The sequence below is a fragment of the Berghia stephanieae genome, chromosome 5 (assembly GCF_034508935.2).
Source record: "Berghia stephanieae isolate SIO BIC M18660-M18661 chromosome 5, UCSD_Bste_1.3, whole genome shotgun sequence".
Lineage (NCBI taxonomy): Eukaryota > Metazoa > Mollusca > Gastropoda > Nudibranchia > Aeolidiidae > Berghia > Berghia stephanieae.
Window position 1 is genome coordinate 43,540,697 of NC_088364.1, and position 20,262 is coordinate 43,560,958.

Genomic DNA, 20,262 nt, shown 5'->3' on the forward strand with positions numbered 1-20,262 from the left:
CACTACCACTACTACTACAATCACCACAACCACATCGTCATCACTACCACTACTACTGCAACCACCACCACCATATCATCATCATTACCACTACTACCACAACCACCACCACCACTACTACTACAACCACCACCACATCATGAGGAAGGCCTCGAAGCACAGCCGTACTCGAGGCCAGTGATCGATGTGAAAAGTGACAAAATAGAACTTACTTGGGCAAGCAATACTAAAACTCTGATCTCCTTGGAAAATTCATTGGTTTTGATAATCACAAAAAATTCTAAAGGACTATCTAGGAAAAATTAAGAATAGATATAAATATTAATTTTAAATTAATTCTAGAAACATTATTCTCTGTGTGGCCATTTTTGGCCAAATTTGCCAGGCCAATGACTATCTCGCAGCCACGGTAAGAATCTCGTCAATGTTTAATAAATCGGTTTCGAGAATTGAGATCTATTTCAGGCACCCGGTTGCGAACAACTCTCAATCAAGATTTTCCAAGAGTAAAAAAAAACCCCCACTGTAAATGATATTATTAAGCCGTTGAATTGCTATAAATTTTATGCCTTTGCATTTCTGATGATGCCTATAAGAGGCTCAGTATCAAAGTCGTCACCATCGATTAAGGTAAGTATAGACGATAATTGGTCTTTTTCATTTCCGGTGGACTGAATACACAGTTCCCTTTCTTGGAAGTGTCAGCAGCCCCCCTACCATTTTCTATTTCTACCTTTCCGTTTTGATTCATTTGAGTTTCTTAGTTGATTCACTTGGATTATACTTTTGCTGCCATACCGTGTTTTTGGACTATCCCTATCAGTGTTACCTAGTGCTTTACGTAGGTATAGTGTTTATTTTTGTTTTATTTGTATTGATATCTGTTGCACCAGTTTACATTGTAAAAATGGTTCTCGGGGCTATTTTTACAGTCCCGTGAAAAGACGGTACCTACTCGGATCTCTTTTTTTTTTTTTTTATACAGTCCCGTTGCGGTAATAGATACATGGATACCTCTGTATAGAGCTTTTAGACTTGGTGTAGTCTCCTTCGCTCCTCCTCATCTATTAATGATTGGACCAATTTTTATAATTGAACTTGTTTCCTAGGATGTTGCTTATCTCCAACTCTGCTTTGAATTTATTCAAATTTTTTGCTGATTCTGTGGATTCTTGCAGTTTATTCCAGTTATTTACAATTCTAGATGAAAAAAAGTTCCTTCTTTCATTTGTTTTAAAACGTTCTTTTTCCAGTTTCTTGCTGTTTCCTCGTGTCTGAATGTTCTTGTTTGGTTTAAGAAATCCTGCCTCTACCCTGTCTATTCCCTTTAATATTTCATATGTTTGGATCATATCTCCTCTTCTTCTCCTGTAATCTAAGGTCGGGAGATTTAATTCTTTCAATCTCTCACAGTAGGTTTTGTCTTTCAGGTGTGTGATAAGTTTTGTTATTCTCCTTTGCACTCTTTCCAAACAGTCTTTGTCTCCCTCAAACTTCGGATACCATAGTTGGCATATTCCAGCTTTGGTCTAACCATAGTCTTGTAGATGGTAGTCATTTGCTTTGTTTTCAGATTCTTGAAATTTCTTTTCACTTTTCCGAGTGTTTTACCAGCCTTAGATTGAACATCTTGAATTTGCTTCTTGAAGTTTAGCTTCCTATCAATAAATACTCCTAGGTCTTTTTCCCCATTGGATTTCTGCAGGGGTTTTTCTTTCATTATATAGTTTGCTTCTCTTGTTTTTTCCTAGGTGAAGAACTGCACATTTATCTACATTGAACTCCATCTGCCATATTTCGGACCATTCTTCAAGCTTTTTCAAATCTTGTTGTAAGGTGTTTCTTTCCTCTTCTGTATTAGCTACTCCATAGAGCTTAGTATCATCGGCAAAGATTTTACATTTAGATGATAGATTGTCTAGCAAGTCGTTGATATAAATCAGGAAGAGAACTGGTCCCAGTACACTTCCTTGTAGAACTCCACTTGTTACCAGTCTCTCCGCTGATGCTGTTCCATTCACTATCACTTTTTGTCTTCTATCTTTGAGGAAATCTCGAACCCATTTGACTGTCTGATCATTAATTTGATACTGTTCCAATTTCCTGATTAGGCGCCAGTGTGGAACTTCGTCAAATGCCTTTCTCAAGTCTAGGTATATGACATCTAAATTGTTGCCTAATTCCAGGTCTCTCATCCAGTCATTCATTGTTTCAAGTAGGTTTGTTACTGTAGACCTTCCCGCCATGAAACCATGTTGATCTTTGCTGAATAAATTGTTCTTGGTCATATGATCAACTATTTATTCTCTAATCAGCTGTTCCATGAGCTTGCAGACGACAGATGTCAGGTTCACTAGTCTGTAGTTTTCTGGATTTTTTCTGTCTCCCTTCTTGAATATGGCTGTGACGTTAGCTTCTTTCCACTCCCTTGGTAGTCTTCCTTCTTTCATTGACTGGTTAAATATCTTGGTTAGGGGTTCTACTAGCTGCTCTGCTAAGTTTTTTAGAATGTAAGGATGAAGTTTGTCAGGTCCAGGTGATTTACTCTGCTTTAGGTTTTGTAGTCTCTTCATTACTCTCTCTTCAGTAATCGGCCATTGTGTAGTATCTATATTACTTCTTTTTGCAATATCTGGCAAGTTTTCCTGGTTCTCCACCGTAAAGACACTTGCAAAGAAGAGATTTAGCACCTCTGCCTTGTCTTCATCTTCAGATGCCCAGGTGCCATCTTCTTTTTTCATGTCAGAGGTTCCCTGTCTTGTCTTCATTTTACTGTTTTCATAACCCCAGAATACCTATAATAGTATAGTAATAGATTTATAAATAGTAACAGATGTGCTGAGCCACAGGAGCTGTGTAATCTGTGGGCTGAGCAGACGCCATTAGCCATTGCCATTAAATCTAAAACCCTCAATCGCTTCGTTCAGGTGTGGCTAGTTAGCTTTCTCTCTCTCTCTCTCTCTCTCTCTCTCTCTCTCTCTCTCTCTCTCTCTCTCTCTCTCTCTCTCTCTCTATCTCTCTATCTATCTCTCTCTCTCTCTCTCTCTCTCTCTCTCTCTCTCTCTCTCTCTCTCTCTCTCTCTCTCAACTTTTCCCCCTTTTTCCTCCCCACCCCCCCCCCCCCCTTTTTTTTTCTCCCCTATCTATCTATCTATCTATCTAACTATCTAACTATCTATCTATCTATCTATCTATCTATCTATCTATCTATCTATCTATCTATCTATCTACAGTGGAACCTCCCGATAACGACATGCCACAGGACCAAGTTTTTATGTCGTTATCCGGAGGTGTCGTTATATAGAGGTTTCCAAGATGGCGGACAAAGTAGGCGTGGTAAGGCCAGCAGGACCAGTTTTTATTAACATTGACAAAACAAACAAAACATTGTAGTGTATTCCTCTTAGAGGGTTCTTGTGCGTGTGTCTGGATGAGACTTTTAGGTGATCTGAACCGAGTACACTGATATTGTGCTCCTAGAATCTACATCTGGTCCCTATTTAAACCATTCCCCTTTGTCTTACTTTTTCTTATGTCATTTCAATTGTAAATCTAGAATGATTTTTACTCTCCAATTTTCTTCCTTTTTACTGGTGCTGATATGACATAGATGTGTCACAAGCGCTGTAAAACACTTTAAAACAAACAAAAAACAGGTAATTCGGACGCTGTGAGTTAGATAAAATTCCTCATCCTCTTCCTCCTCCTCCTCCTCCCACAAAAACACTACTACTACTACTACTACTACTACTACTACTACTACTACTACTACTACTACTACTACTACTACTACTACTACTACTACTACTACTACTACTACTACTACTACTACTACTACTACTACTGCGTCTATCACCACATAATATCACATTTTCCAAGATTTTGTGTTTACTTGCTTACACTTACATATATACCTTGGTTTTTATAAATGCATATCAGCCAAGATTCGTCAAATAAAAGCTGCATTCTCATTGGTTTCAAAAGCTGCGTTCTCATTGGTTCAAGTAGGAATCGTTTTTATAAACTTTGAGTACTCATACTCGGTATTTTTCGTATCAGATATCTACTAAAACTGCCGAAAATCGCCAAAATGATGTCGTTATTCGGGGGTTTTATCAAAAAGTGTGTCGATATTTGGGTTTTTTTTACTGATCTTAAATAGAAAAAAAATCGGGACCACGGGTCAATGTCGTTATCAGGAGGTTGTCGCTATTCGGAGGTGTCGTAATCGGGAGGTTCCACTGTATCTATCTATCTATCTATCTATCTATCTATCTATCTATCTATCAATCTAATCTAATCTAATCCTATCGATCTGTCTATCTATCTATCTATCTATTCCATTTTCACTCTTTCGTTAGTATTTTCACGATCACCGGCTTCTGGCAGCCATTACCGTTTTCTACTATCATCACCTTTCCATTTCTCTCACTCTCACCCAACTATTTACATCTTAGCATTATTTTTCCACTTCAGGCAGCCCCTACCGTTTTCTACAGTCACGATGTAGGTGAGTTGTTCTCATCGTGAACTAAGTACGAGTTGTACTTCAACTACCTTCACATCATCATCATCACGACCACAACTACTACAACAACCACCATCACATCATCATCACTACCACTACTACTTCAACCACCACCACCATATCATCATCATTACCACTGCTACTACAACCACCACCACATCATCTTCACTACCACTGCTACTACAACCACCACACAATCACCACCACATCATCATCACTGCCACTACTACGACTACAACCACCACCACATCCTCATCACTACCACTACTACTCATCACTGACTACTACTACTACTACTACTACTACTGCCACTACTACTACTACAACCACCACCACATCCTCATCACTACCACTACTACTCATCACTGACTACTACTACTACTACTACTACTACTACTACTACTACTACTACTACTATTTACTACTACTATCTACTATACTACTACTACTACTACTACTACTACTACTACTACTACTACTACTACTACTACTACTACTTTTACTACTACTACTACTACTACTACTACTACTACTACTACTACTACTACTACTACTACTACTACAACCACCACCACATCATCATTTACCACCACATCATCATCACTACCACTACTACTACAGCAACCACCACCACCACATCATCACTACCACTACTACTACAGCAACCACCACCACCACATCATCACTACCACTACTACAACCACCACCACCACATCATCATTATCATCACTACCACTACTACTACAACCACCAATATCACATCATCCTCACTTCCACCAGTACTACAATCACTAACATGAAGTATTGGACCTTTACTTCATTTGAAACAAGGAAACTTTGGGACTGTGTTTGGCATTGGGTTTATGTATTATCATAATATAATTCTAATCAGATATCTATTTAGAACTATACCATATGTAAATACAATGCCAATACCATTCGAATTCCCTTTTCTTGTTTGCAGAAATTCCCTTTCAGCATTGAAATTCCTACGAGTGGTGTCTGAAATTCCTGTGAGCCAAATTTAGAGTTGGCATCTCTGCTTAATTGGTTTGTTTTAGGATTTAGAATTTTACTAACATTATATATTTACCCCTATTGTCCATCTTTTTGTTTGCCTGACTCGGTGATAGACGTCCATCTATAATTCGTTTGATAATTTCAAGGAAAAGTGGAAAAGGCTAGCCGTACTTAACCCTATTTCTGAGATAGCAAAGAACATCTGATTTCCTGGTTTGGGGTGTGAACACACCCCATGACTGTCAAATAAGAAAATATGTGGAAAATCCTATTTCCTGGTTTGGGGTATAGTGTAAACACACTCCAGTGATTTCATGGTGGAACCACTATTCAAGATCAAAGTTTCAAAGACTGTGAAAAATTTGGGGGTCTATTTTGATTCAGAAATGAGAATGTCAGCTCACATTTCTGCTCTCTGTAAATCTTTATACTTTCAATTGAAGAAAATCAGTTCGATCCGTCAGTATATTGCAATTGGAACATGTAAAACATTGGTTGTTTCCCTCATTTTTTCAAAACTAGATTATTGTAACTCGCTGCTTGTCAACTTGCCTCAGGCTTCTATTAAACAATTACAACTGCTGCAAAACAGTGCAGCATGATTAGTTTTTGGCAAAAAAAAAATTTGATCATGCAACCCCTTTGTTGGCATCTCTCCATTGGTTGCCCATTGAAAAGCGCACATATTACAAAGCAGCGTGTCTTGTTTATAGGTGTTTGGCTGGTATAGGACCGGCATATCTCACAGATCACGTGGTCTTGTGTAAATTTGAAAATTACACTTTAAGATCATGTAATGACCAAACGAAAATTTCGGAAAAAAGATCAAGAACAAAATTTGGTGATAGATCGTTTGCTTGTTTCGGCCCCAAGATTTGGAATAAACTACCACGTGGTCTGAGGGAGTGCAAGTCTTTACCTACTTTTAAAAAGAATCTCAAGACACATTTTTACTGTATTTGTTTTTCTTGACTCTATGAATCCTTGATTTGGCTATGAATTATTATTGTTGTTATTATTATATTTTTTTTTTTCACTTAAAATTGATATTCATATTGTAAAGTGCCAGAGCTTGTGTTTTACACGAGAATGAGCGCTATATAATGTGTATTATTATTATTATTATTACTATTCGCAGTAATAGAAGCGCTCTCCTGTCTCTGAAAATTAGGCTAGTCTTTGTCCCCTCACTGAATACTACACTGTATTTCTGTTCAAAATGGTGTGTTGTCATGTCGAATGGCTTGAAGTTGAATGAGAGTGTGTTAGTTTGAGAAGGAAGGATAAGGAGGGATGATTGAAACATTTTGGTCTAGAATTGAGATTTTGAATGTTTCAACTTTTCCTTCAAGTCTTAGGCTTGACAAGATCGTGTTTTGTTTTGTGTTTGTTACCCCAATCCAATCCATTAAAATTTCCCTGTCCCGACCTCTCCGACTTGATAATTCGTAAGATTACTTTAATGAGAATAGTTCCGTCTTTGTTTATTGTATTATTTACAGTTATCTAGTTAAATATATTTTATCAAGTTCCAGGAATCTCTCTCTCTCTCTCTCTCTCTCTCTCTCTCTCTCTCTCTCTCTCTCTCTCTCTCTCTCTCTCTCTCTCTTCTCTCTCTCTCTCTCTCTTGACTCATATCTCAGTGCTCCTGCAAATAATAGAAGTTAGGATCAATAAACTACCTCTACTACTACAGCCACCACAACATCATCATTACTGTTGTACTACCACAGCAACCTCCACATCGTTGTTAAAAACTATAGCAACCACCACCACCTTTACATCACCATCCTCCTGCTCATCATCATCGCTACCAATGCCACTACTACTATTACAACCACAACCATCACATCATCATTACTACCACTACCACAGCTACCACATCGTTATCAAAACTACAGCAACTGCCACCACAATTACATCATAATCCTTATCCTTATAGTCATCATCACTACCACTACTACAACATCAACACCACCACTATACTACAATCACATCAACACCACCATCACTACACAACAACAGACTCATTGTCAACGAAACGCAAAATAACAATAATAACAGTAATAATAATTTTTAAAGATAAAAAATTAATAGATAAATAAAATAATAACAATAATATAGTAATGATAATAACAATTATAATAGAGTTTATTTATATTTTGCGCCCAATACTCTATATATACAATTAAGCTCTAGGCTTGAAGGCTACTAGTGCAAATACAGAACGAACCCTCAATTGCAGCACTTCTGCAGATAACTGAATTGAATGATATCTAATATTTTTATAGTTGCAGTACTACTGCAAATAACGAATACGAATGCTATCTACTATTCGCAGTACTACTGTGAATAGAGGAAATCATTATTCGCAGTACTACTGAATAGAGATGGCCATAGGAAATATGTGGAAATACACCCCATATGTATTCCTATGTGTAATTCTTGGATTTTCTTGTTATTATAGTTTTATATTTGCTTTAGATTGACCCTAAACTATGCCATTTACATCCCATTGGTTATATTTGAGCAATTTTGAAGACTTCCTTTTCCTGTTCATGCTGTTCAATGTGCCATTGGATGGAAAACATCAGTTTTTCATGTATGGAGTCATCAGCCATTTAGCTGGGTAAGATGTATTTATTTTATTTGTATTTTGGCCTTTTAAAATCTTACAAAATAAGAAATAATACAACTCCGAGGCTTTACCATGTTGATACATTGTTATTCATTTTACATTTGTTATTGTTATTACCACTCAATGCTGCTATTTACTAAAATTAATACATAAACATATGAAAATGGTTAAGGGATTAATGCCTTTCAATACATCTTTGAGATAAGGGTCTCTTTTCAGATTGGGCTTTATTCGGTTAGAAATAGTGTAGTTTGAGCATTACATCATTATTTATCAGATTATTACCATTTTTCAACATCATAAGGAGAATATCAAGATTGAATGATGAAGGTGAAAGCCACAACTATTTCAACTACTGTGAGTTTGAGACTCAGGAGGACGATGGTATAATGGATCATGACTTGCAACCTGGTATGTAACCTAAATATTGTTTTTCCCTTTTTTCCTTAATGATAATTATTGTACATATCCATTTCATATGATATTTTCCTCTATCAACAATTTCTTAAAAAAGATTGTATTATTGACATTAGGTAATAGCCTAGGGTAGTTTGCCACATTGGACTCTTGTTATAGCAGGCGGTAATAATTGTTGATACATTTACTTTGGTATTATAGTCTCTTTTTTCTATTGAGATCATATTTTATTCACCATTTGACACATTTGTACATCTTTTCTATATCCTCTTTTCAAACCCAGAATTATAGGAGGTTCCTAAGCAAACCAACTGGAATTATAAAGCTAATGAAGAGGATGCTGATGATGCTGCTGAATGTATTAATTCTACAGACAATAGTAGTGACATGGATGAAATGCCCAAAGTGCTACATAAGTAGAATGTAGAATTGGAGGGTGATAGTGAGGAGGAGGATAATTATGACCAGAATTCTGAATAAAACATGCCAAGCCCAAGCTACATCCTATTTGGCAAAGATGGCTGTGTACTGTATGGACTAAAGAGCTAGTTACTCTGACTGGAAGAATACTTACCAAACATCTACATACCTCCAAAGACATAAATACAAAACATAGAAAGAAAATACTTTCCATCTCATCTGCTTTCTGGTTAATCCTCACTGATGATTAAAGAGATTGTTGATATGACAAAACCAAGAAGGGATCCAAAGGGAAGCCAACAGGTGGAGCGTTACAGACGTGACATAAATTCCAAGTCAACCCGATAATTATGGCCTCAAAATGTCAGACTTCCCCCTCCAAGGAATACCATATTTAGGAAAGTACACAGAGAGGAGAAAGAAGTCAAATAGTTTGGTTTCTGATTATTTGAAGTCAGGTAGAATGTAACCTGCGACAAATTCTTTACAGACATTGAACTCACAGAATGGCTGTCAAAGAGCAGTCTGGCATAAGGACTGTAACAAATAATAATTCTTACTGCCACCTTTTTAAACTGGAAAAAAAAACCTCAAAAAATACAACAGCAATTTTGCTTGCTCTGAAAAGGGAGCTTTGTCGCACACAAGTCAAACAAAAAAAGCCATATTGTTGTACTTAGTACAATGTACAATGCTTCAAACATGAATGACACAGACCAAAAGGGGAAGCCTGAAATGATTATTACAAGACAAAAATGGAGTAGACACGTTTGATTATATTTAACACAGCTTAACAATTGTAAAAGGAAGACTCGAAGATAGCTTTAGTTTTCTTTTATAACATGATGGATGACTCAGCGATTGCAACACACATTATGTACAGAGTTGTCTTCAATGATGACAGAAACACATTAACTGACAGAGTTATTGTCAACGAGTCATTGGCCAGAGAGGTAGTCATTGACACATGATGGGTAGAATGAGAATTGCCAAATCGTAGATCGGAATCTGGATGCCATTTGACATACTGAACTTAGAATGGAAACTGACAAGCTCAGCCAGACAAGTGGCAATGGCAGAGGTGAAAAAATGAAAAGAATATAAGGAAGTTATTCACAGTGCCCAGGAAAGAAAGACAACAAAGTAAGGAAGTCTTGCTAAAAATGTGGAGTATTAATCTGCACACAGCACAGCCAGCTGGTTTGTATTCATTGTGAAAAATAAATATAGATCACTATCTCCTGAAATAATACTGATATTTCTATATTCAAGTTAAAAAATATGAAATAACCAATCGCTAAATACAGATTGTCAACTACAAAATTAATGTTTTATTGATTTCATTCATTGATATCTTTGTCCTTACCAGTGACATTGGCCTGGCATGTGGTACTACATTTATTGTTGAAAGAGGGGAAAAGAAGGGTTACATCGAGAGAAAAATTTATCCCAAACCAAAGCTATCTCTCACTGTGATCTAATCCAGGATTTTCTACCGTCTTTTGTATGCAATAGCACTCAGTTCATCTAGATAGAAAGTGATCCTGATAGTTTTGCCAGCAGCGCATGAAATGGGGAATGGCTTTGAGCCATCTTCAGCAAAAGTCTGAACCAGAGCTAAAAAAAAAAATGACGCATTTTCCTTCTTTAGTATTGGAACAGCAATGAAAAAGGGAGCAAAAGAAGAAAGATTCTAAATGAACTTAATGTCTAATCTGGTACTAGTATAATATCATTAATTCATATATAGATACCTAGTGTATTTAATATTATTCTCTAAGTAAATACATTGGGGTGTAAACAAAACCCAAACCATAAAATGGGAGTTTCCACATATTTTTCTATATATGGATGTTATGGGGTGTAAACACATCCCAGAGAAACGAAATCTCAAATTCCAGGGGTAGTCCATTTTTGTGAGTATAGACATGTAAGACGCATGATATTTGGATATGTTGTGAAATTCACAATTTTAAGAAAAGTCACCAAAATTCAGCTTTCTACTTCAGAAACTTGATTTTTTACGAATTATAAACATACCCCTGGGGTGTGTTTACACCCCACCTCCGAAATGGGATTAATGATTAACTTATTAACTTAATGACGGCCAGACTGGCAGGCTAGCCTTACTTAATGTTTAGATTGCTAGGTTAGCCGTACTTAAGGATGGGTAGATTATTATGTGCAGTGGTATGATTTTGCCTTCGCATGTCTTCACTCCTTATTTCGTCAAAACCCTTTTTAACCTGATTTTTTTTCCATCACCTGGAATTATTTGGGATTGACCTCCATGATATTTAGAAGAGGGCACAAACTATCACTCTTAATCTTAATACTAATACTAATTGATGTTATGCACTTAGTAAAAAAGCTCACAACATCCGTCAGTCCAATATAATCACGTACCAACACATAAAACGCTGTGTAACCTAAAACGTTTATAGTTTTGTCTTTATACAATTAATGAGATCTACGCATGAAAAACCTGGCTAAAAACTCGGAAGAACCTACTTCCAGTTCCAGTCCAGATTCCAGGCATAACTATCTAGCCGTCTACACAGGTGCCACCACAGACTAGGGCAGACATGACAACAGTAGTCTTGGGTCGAGACGGAAATGAACTGCTCTAGCACCCATTCGAAAATTTTCCCTTGCTCAAGCGGGTAACGTCATCGAGCAGTGATTCATTTGAAAAATAGAAACCCAGCATCTCCTTGTTTTCCACAGCTAACTTCACAGACCCCCTCTTTTACTCTTATAACTGTGGCTAACTTGACTGCCACTCGTTATGATTGGGGCAGCCAGTTGGCCATGTTCAAAATTGGTCACAGAGAAACGCTTTATTATTATTATTATTATTTATTTTTAAAGAATTGAAAAGAAAAGTTTTCTCCTACTGTAGTCGATGTATTTTCTTAATCAAAACCAATGAGTTTTTCAAGGGAGTCAAAATGCTTGTGGTGTTTGGCTATTTGAGGTTCTATTTGACCACTTTTGAAGTCGAAATTGGCCAAGTAGAAGATAATGGCAACAATCCAGCCCCCTGATGTCTGGAGGAAGATGATTGAGGTAAACTGGCTGAATAAGATTAAAGAGAGAGGGAATGGGGATACCCCTCTGAAGCGCATTATGGACGGCCTCCCGGTTTCGAGCCGAAATAAGTCCCGGCAACCCTTTTACGCAGCTTCCCTGACTACGAACAGAGATGCATATACAAGATGGAAATCGGTTTGGATGAATTCAATCCCTCGAGGGGGCGGGGACATACACTCCTCTAAGCTTGGTGAGAAGTTGCCAGGCTTCTCCACCAGTAAGAGGAGACACTGGGTGGTAGCATATCGGCTTCGGTCGAGGACCTGCCTCACGGCAAAGTCGCTTCATCAGTGGAGACTTTCCACCTGTCCCACATGTGCCCGATGTGGGTTAGAACCCCAAACCGCAGAGCATCTAGTTGAATGGTGTGTTGTGACGCAGCTTCCGGGCGTAATCGCGACAGTGCATGGATGTGGTTGGGACTTTGCTGATTGGGTCGATCGTCATAACATAGGTAATAGTGTGAGCATCATAAGAAGCTGCTGCCAAGTAGGAATCTGGCTATCTGGCAGCCTATATTCTGATTGTTCGGCGCATCGCATACGCATACACACACACACACACCATCAAACAGTTGGTGATGGGTTGACACGTTCCCCCTCCCCCCTTCATCAGAGTAGGAATACAGAGATATTCACCTTGACATTTCATATTTGTCGCGCCAAAAGTTGTCAGTGTTATATGACCACCCACACCTCCCATTTGTCACTAGTGGGCATTGCCTCTATATAATGAGGTTGTGTGCACGCGTCAAGCTCGTGCCTTTCATTTGAAAGTTTTTAAAAAATCAACAAGATTTTGTGTTTTATTAGATAATAATAATACTTTAGAGCAGGTTCCACCCCCCCCCCCCTGCTACATGGATAGCCCGGACCCATTGATGATAACAGTGATGATTGTGGTGGTATTGTTGGCTGACATGGCAGTGATGGTGATGATGATGCCTATGGTGATTATTTGTTCGGTGGCTCAGTGGTACAGTGTCTCATCTTTTCACAAAGTCAAGCAATATTGAGGCCTTTAAACCTAATGGCATTTCAACAAAAAAGGGTTGTGTAGTAGTAGTAGACAGCATTGGCATGCCTTTTCATTTCCATTTCACTTCATCTCTGAGTCGCTGCGCATCTTTCATTATCAATTATCACACAAGAACTTTCGATTGTATTTTAACTTTACGTTTTACTTAAAGATGTCTAAAAGATAGCACTCTGCTTATATGACCATGGTGATCTTGACAGCCATGGTCATGGAGATCATGATGAACATGAGCATCAAACTATAGACTTAGTTGATGATGCAAATATAGTAATTTCATGAAGATTTTTTTTCATGAATGATTTAATTTTTGCCTGAACTGAATGAATTCATACTCTTGACATCTAATGAGTCTTTTGACTGACTCCATGGGTCTCCACTGAAGAAGTGGTCGTTTTGATGTTGTAGTAGTGGTAGTGATGTTAATGTAATGGTGGTGGTTGCTGTAGTTTTGATAATGATGTGGGAGCTGTGATAGTGGTAGTAATGATGACGATGGCTGTGGTTGTAGTAGTGGCAGTGGTAGCGATGATGACGAGGGGGAGGATGATGATGTAAAGGTGTTGGTGGTTACTATAGTTTTGATAACGATGTGAAGGTTGCTTTGGTAGTAGTAGTAATGATGACGTGATGGTGGCTGTAGTAGTAGAGGTAATTTATTGATGGTAACTTCTATTATTTACAGGAGCACTGGGATATGATTCATGAGCAACGCAAGAGTGTGTGTGTGTGTGTGTGTTTGAGAGAGAGAGATTCCTGGAACTTTAAAATATATTTAACTAACTGTAAATAATACAATAAACGGGACGGAACTATTCTCATTAAAATAATCTGACAGATAAGCTGATAGATTTCAAGATGTTAACGAATGATCAAGTCAGAGAGGTGGGGACAGGGAAATTTTCATGGATTGGATTGGGGTAACAAAAACAAAACAAAACACGATCTTGTCAAGTTTCAGACTTGAAGGAAAAGTTGAAATGTTCAAAATCTCAATTCTCAGTCACACAAAATGTTTTAATCATCCCTCCTTTTCTTTCCTTCTCAAACTAACACACTCATTCAACTTCAAGCCAATCGACAATACGCCATTTTGAACAGAAAATAGTGTTGTGTTCGTGAGGTTGAGAGGACAAAAACTAATTTTCAGAGACGGGAAAGCGCTTCTACTACTGCAAATAGTGATTACGCTGTGGAATCACTATTTGCAGTACTACTGCGAATAAGCACTTCATTTTTTTAAATGATAGCTGATGGGAGCTAAGTAGGAAAATGAATTGCACCCCCCCCCCCCCCTTTCCCTTTTCCGTTACCTAACACATTTGATAAGCAGTTTTGCCAGCTGTGTCAGAATACTGTCTATGTATTTGGTGGCAAAGATGTGGTCATTTTGAATAGGGAATTATCCATTGATGACAAATTCCTATTTTTTGTCTCAAATTCTTATTTTCTGACTGTCTGATTCCACTTTTGGAATGTGAGGGGTTGGCAGGTCTGTTAAATGCTACTATTGTTACTATATGAATATATGTAATAGTCTTAAGTAGTTTTTCCAGTGAGAAAGGCCATCCATGTAATCGGTTTATTGGAATGCTGCTTAACTGGAATGATTTCCTTTCAACAGCTCTGTCTGAGTTTATCATGGGGTTGGTCTTTCAAGGTGCATCCAATTCCTGTCCTTAAAGTTTAAGAGGAGAACATTTATGATGTGATGGTTAACTAATTTATTTATATTCTCCTTACCCTCTTTGTATTTCAGTCATAGATGAAGATATCGGGTTTTTTTTGTATGTTCACATAAGCACACACAATTACTCCCATGCCTCACATACACACACACACACACACACGAGTACAGACACTAAACACTTATTTATATACGCATTAACCTCTTGATTTGTCCTCCAACATATTAAAATTTTATTTCTCTCCAGGTTTGGATTGCCAACAGTCAAGATTAATAGAGGATTGAATGAGACTTTAGAGGGAATGCATTTGGTATCCAGTTTGTCACTCTATTTTGTCAGCCAGATGGGTTGATTCTTGTCACATTTGATCTTGCAGGCTATAAGTGGTTGATGTAACACATGTTTTTGTGTACTGATTGCAGCTATATTTAACTGTTTTGCTAAGAAAGGTGAGATAGTTTTGTTCATTCGTTCGAATATCAGTTTGCAAATGAAATTTCATTCCGAATAGGCAAATGTGCCAAATTTTTCAAGTTTGTAAAATATTGAAGGTGAAGCGTGAAAAGGAAACAGAAATGTAGTTTTGTTATATATATAGTCATTATCCACTAAATGTGCTCACAGTGCTTTACAGGGGGTCCTGAACAACAGTAACACATACTTTGTAGAACAAGATATGATGATTATAAATATATATATATATAATATATATATTTCCATTAGCTATATATATATTTTTAATTTTTTTTTTTGACAAAGAGAAAGTTGTTACAAATCGGGTACTCGTTTTATACCTGAGTATGGTGAGAAAATTTGAGTAAGGAATCTTTCCAAGTACTCAACTTTTCACTGCTCCTAGCAGAACTCGAAGCTGGGACTCAAAGAGTTCACAAGCCAAATGTCATACCATAAGACCAAAAATCTGCAAAAGGAAGCTGACATTAGCTAATGGAGATATTTTGTTCTTTGCACAATGACACATTAATGGGCACGTATCTGGCAAAATTAAAACTAAGTTTTAAGTTCCACATAAATGCAGAGTTCATACACTGAGGCAACATTAATCCCTCTGTGAGTGTCCATCACGGAGACAAAAAATGAAATAGTTTTGCTTAGATGTTGTTTCTCTTTGATTTTTTTGACTAGTGTATTCTTCACTGAATTTGAAAGAAGATGACAATGACCTGTGCAATATATCATGGAGCAAAACTAATAGAGCCAGTTATTGTCTGTCTGCTGTCTTTATATTAAATCCTTTCATACACATGCTTATCGTCAGTTACCAATAATTCATTTGTCTCTGTGCATGGCAGGTGTGGGTAGAGGAAGAAGGGGTGGAGTCCTGCGAGGGAGACTGCTTGACATGGCTTCAATATTTAGGTGAAAAGTAGGCAGGGGAGATGTCTCTGTGTCTTGTTGATTATCATACACGCCACTTGCAGAGAACGTATATAAAACAAAGTCTCCAGACCCAATGTGTGAAAAAAAATATATCACATTATAATTTCTTTAATCACATTTGCCCCTTCGATGAAGAAAATCTGCCTTTAGGAGATTTGAATATAAATTTGAACTGTTCTTTCTTTTCCTCTGGTTTCTTGTTTTTAGTTGATTGTTAACACAAGGATATCCCTTTGTCTTGTGTGCTATACTGAGCAAAAAAAACAAACCAGATTTTGCAAGCAAAATCCAAAAATTTGCAGGCTAAAAACATCAAAAGTTGCAAGAAATTTACAAAAAAATTTGCAAAAAATTGCGATTAATTTTCCTAAAAACCCATAATTAATTCATGAAAAAGAAATGTATTTTTTTGTTTCTAAGGGTTTTACGGCGCTTGCAACAAATGTAGGTCATAACAGCGCCAGTAAAAAGGAAGAAAATGAGATAGTAAAAAAGAAATTACTCTTAATTATCTTTCACGTTCTACACAAGCTATCAAATCAAAAGAAAAAAAGGTTGGTCTTTTGTTGTTTTTTTTTTTATTACTGTTTTTTAAAAAAAATGTTATTGTTTTTTATCTTTGTAAAAACTTGAAAATTTGCAAAGATTTGCAAAAAATTGCAGTTTTTGCGGCTGCTATGCAAATCAGTGATATTTTGCGATGCAAAAAATCGCCATGCCAGGCTATAGTTGTCTCCCTTTCCGACTTGGTATTATGTACACTGATGATAGTTTTACTATATTTGAACATTACACACAAGGCTATTGATCTAAGTATATTTCTTAAAGATTTTCAAATTACAGAGAAATCCTAGTGGTGTACATGACTTTGCATGCTTTCAAAATTATATTATAAGAGGTCAAACAGTCCAGGTCATTCGGAAAATGTAGCAACAGTGTCATATCTTACGTGCGTGGGCAGCCAAGTCGCCAGTTATCAAAGAAACAAACATTTGGATTTTGCTATAAAGCACAACATAAATATCAAACCACAATACCTAGAGCGTTTAAGAAACACAAGAGCAGATGCACTCAGCAGACAAGCTTCACACTGCGAAGGAAAACTCCAAACGGCGCATTTTCCAATCCCTAAATGTCAACAGATTTCCCAGTATGTCCAGCACTCAAATACCAACATACAAGTTATTGGGTCAACCTGCTGACATCAGGGGTTGAAGGGTTCAGTCAGACCTGGAGAGATTTGAAGAAATTAATAAACCCTCCACTGTGCCTTATGAACCCAGTCATAGACAAAATTATTGCAGACAATACCACGGCCACCGTCATCTGCCCTGTCTGGCCAGTTCAAAACTGGTTCCACGAACTACAAATTTGCATTTGCGTACCATTAAACTATCAAAAAGCAAGAAAATATGTATCCCACTATCAAACAAAAAACACAAAAAATCAGAACCTATAAAGAACCGGAACTGGCGACTATTTGCCAAGAGGTTCAATGGAAATATAATCTAACTCACAGTTTAGGATGGTCACACAACTGCATCATACTATCAACATTAATTATCACCATCTCTTTATTTATTTTTTAAAACTATTTTCTTCCTTTTTACTGGTACTGAAATGCCTAAATGTGCTGCAAGCGCCATAAAAAGACTTTATATTAGATGGAGCCTGACTAAAATCTTTGAAATCTAATTAGGGTTTTGCATTTTTAAGTCAAGTTTTTATTCACTATTAATCTAATTCTTTCACTCTCAAGCCCCAAATCTTAACAGTAACAGATGAATAGAATGAGACAGCTAATTTAACATGTTTTTGTGATTATTGCGTTTTTATGAATGGGATTTTATGAATCTCGGTGTTGAGTGCTGGCTCCCATTCGACGTGTCCCCAGGTTGCTGATAGGGGAATGGCCTTTAAATATAAAGGTTAGCTACGAATTAAATAAGTAGCTGCAGACAGATCGGCAAGGGGGTGGTGGAGGAGAAGGAAAACACGGATACCAAACCCGGGAAGATGGATATCGTGAACCCTGGCAGGCAGTTCATCTAGAAGAAAGAAAACTTTGAAAATAAACTGACATGTGGAGTTGCGCCCCATGTATCTAAATAGCAACCGAAACCCAAATCATGAAGTGAAAACCAAAATGCACTAGGGTTAAAGCCCCTGTCTATACCCATCCAGGACCTCAAGCTAGTACTAGTACTGCTCATGACGTGGCATCCCCAAACCCGCAAGGAAGGGACGTCACTGATTGCCGAAGGGTTAAAGGATTCTTAAAATGTAAAGAATACAAGCAAGTTGGAATTCTCAACACAAGAACTTTGGAGGAAGAGTACAAAAGAAAAAAACTCGCCAATATCTTCAACGAACTCAATCTCTATTCTTGCAATACAAGATTGTTCACACCAAGGATGACGATATGGTCAAATACTGGAGGTTGGAGAACTGCACTCTTATCACTACCAGCGCCTGGCGAAACACTCAAGGTGCAGCTGTAGGAGGAGTAGAAATTTTAGTGAACAAACAAACAGAGAAATCTCTAGCTGAACTCAGCTCTGTCAACATGCGGATAATGGTAGCTACCTTTAATGGAAATCCTAACACAACAGTGATATCAAACTATGCGCCAGTTGAGGGAAGTGTAGACTGTGAGACCCACTATAACAAACTCTCAGAAACCTGCAATAAGATTCCCAAGCACAACTTCCTAATTGAGTGTGGTGATTTCAATGCTCATATTTGTGAAAAGGATGCACCATTCACGTACCATGAAAGCACCAATAGCAAAGGCTCTTTTCTCCTAGAACATGCCAACGAAAGTAACCTGGTTATCACAAACACACTGAGGAGAAAGAAGAAAGGCAAGCTATAGACATACATTTCAGACATGAATGGTAGAAAAACACAGATTGACTACATCCTAGTGAATAGAAAGTGGAAGAACTCAGTCCAAATGCCGAAGCATTCAGTAGCTTCAGTAGCCTAGGAGGAGATCACCGTCTTGTATCTGCCACAATTAGCTTGAGTCCTTGAAAAAGCAAATCAACACCATCAAAAGTGAGGTATGACTGGTCCTCTCTAAAAGACTCAACTATACAGAACCAGTATACTATAGAGGTGAGGAATAGATTCACAGGACTTTGTACGGGAGAAGAAGATCCAACGGAACGATATGAGAAACCCATAAAAGCAAACCGGGACACAGCAGAGAAGCTAGTACCGAGGAGAACAAAAGTCACGAAAAGATCCACCTCTAATCACCCACTGAATGTTGAAGCTAGAAAAGAAGCTCAAGATGCCTTCAACCAACACCAACAAACACCAAACTCAGTAAACTAAGAAAGATGGAGGATATCAAAACAGAAAATACAAACTGTCTATAGGAATATAGAAGAACGAGAGCTAGATAGTCTCATCCAGGAAGTGGAGAAAGCTGACGAGAGAAGAAAAAATGGTGAAAGCTGGAAACTGATAAATAGAATAACTGGTAGGAAAGCATGTCAACAAGGGATGCTCAAGGGTAAAACAAAAGAAGAAAGAAAACAGAAATGGTTCCCACACTTCCAAACACTTCTGGGAGAAGATCCAGTCAGAGCAACAGAAGATTACGTAGACCTAGACCCAATTCTTTAAGATATCTGTATAGATGAGAGTGACTTTACAGTGGATGAAATAAAGAAGGCCAAAAAGTCTCTCAGTGATGGAAAACAATCCGGACCTGATGACATCCCACCTGAAGTATGGAAGTACTGTGACTTAGATGATATCCTGTTGGAGTTTAGAAATGGATTACTAAACAGGAATGAAAAACGAAATCATTGATAGGAAATTGATCTGATTTCAGTCCCAAAGGGATGAGACCTAAGTGATACTTCCAACTACAGGGGAATCATCCTTGCTGCTATAGCTGCTAAACTCGCCAATAAGATGATCCTCAACAGAGTCCAGCCAGAGATTGACCCTCATCTACGTTCTTGTCAAAATGGCTTCAGACCCAGGCGTTTATTGCTTTCAGTTTA

The 20,262-nt window shown here is 37.6% G+C and overlaps 1 protein-coding gene and 1 long non-coding RNA gene across 5 annotated transcripts in view; both read left to right on the forward strand.

Moving 5' to 3' along the window:
* Positions 1 to 699: 699 nt before the first annotated feature.
* Positions 700 to 20,262, forward strand: part of LOC144972973 (uncharacterized) — a 33,731-nt gene continuing 14,168 nt past the window's right edge. The window contains exons 1-2 of one of the 4 annotated variants that reach the window (XM_078914864.1): positions 700 to 2,927; positions 15,086 to 15,288. The gene's annotated coding sequence lies outside the window, so the exon portion shown is untranslated. Of the gene's footprint in view, positions 2,928 to 5,003; positions 5,579 to 15,085; positions 15,289 to 20,262 lie in introns of those variants that run through there. The other 3 variants (XM_078914866.1, XM_078914865.1, XM_078914867.1) reach the window with 3 other exon arrangements.
* LOC144972975 (uncharacterized) lies at positions 7,297 to 15,063 on the forward strand. The gene is made up of 2 exons (XR_013645463.1): positions 7,297 to 8,177; positions 8,491 to 15,063. It is a non-coding gene; the product is annotated as an uncharacterized LOC144972975 (long non-coding RNA).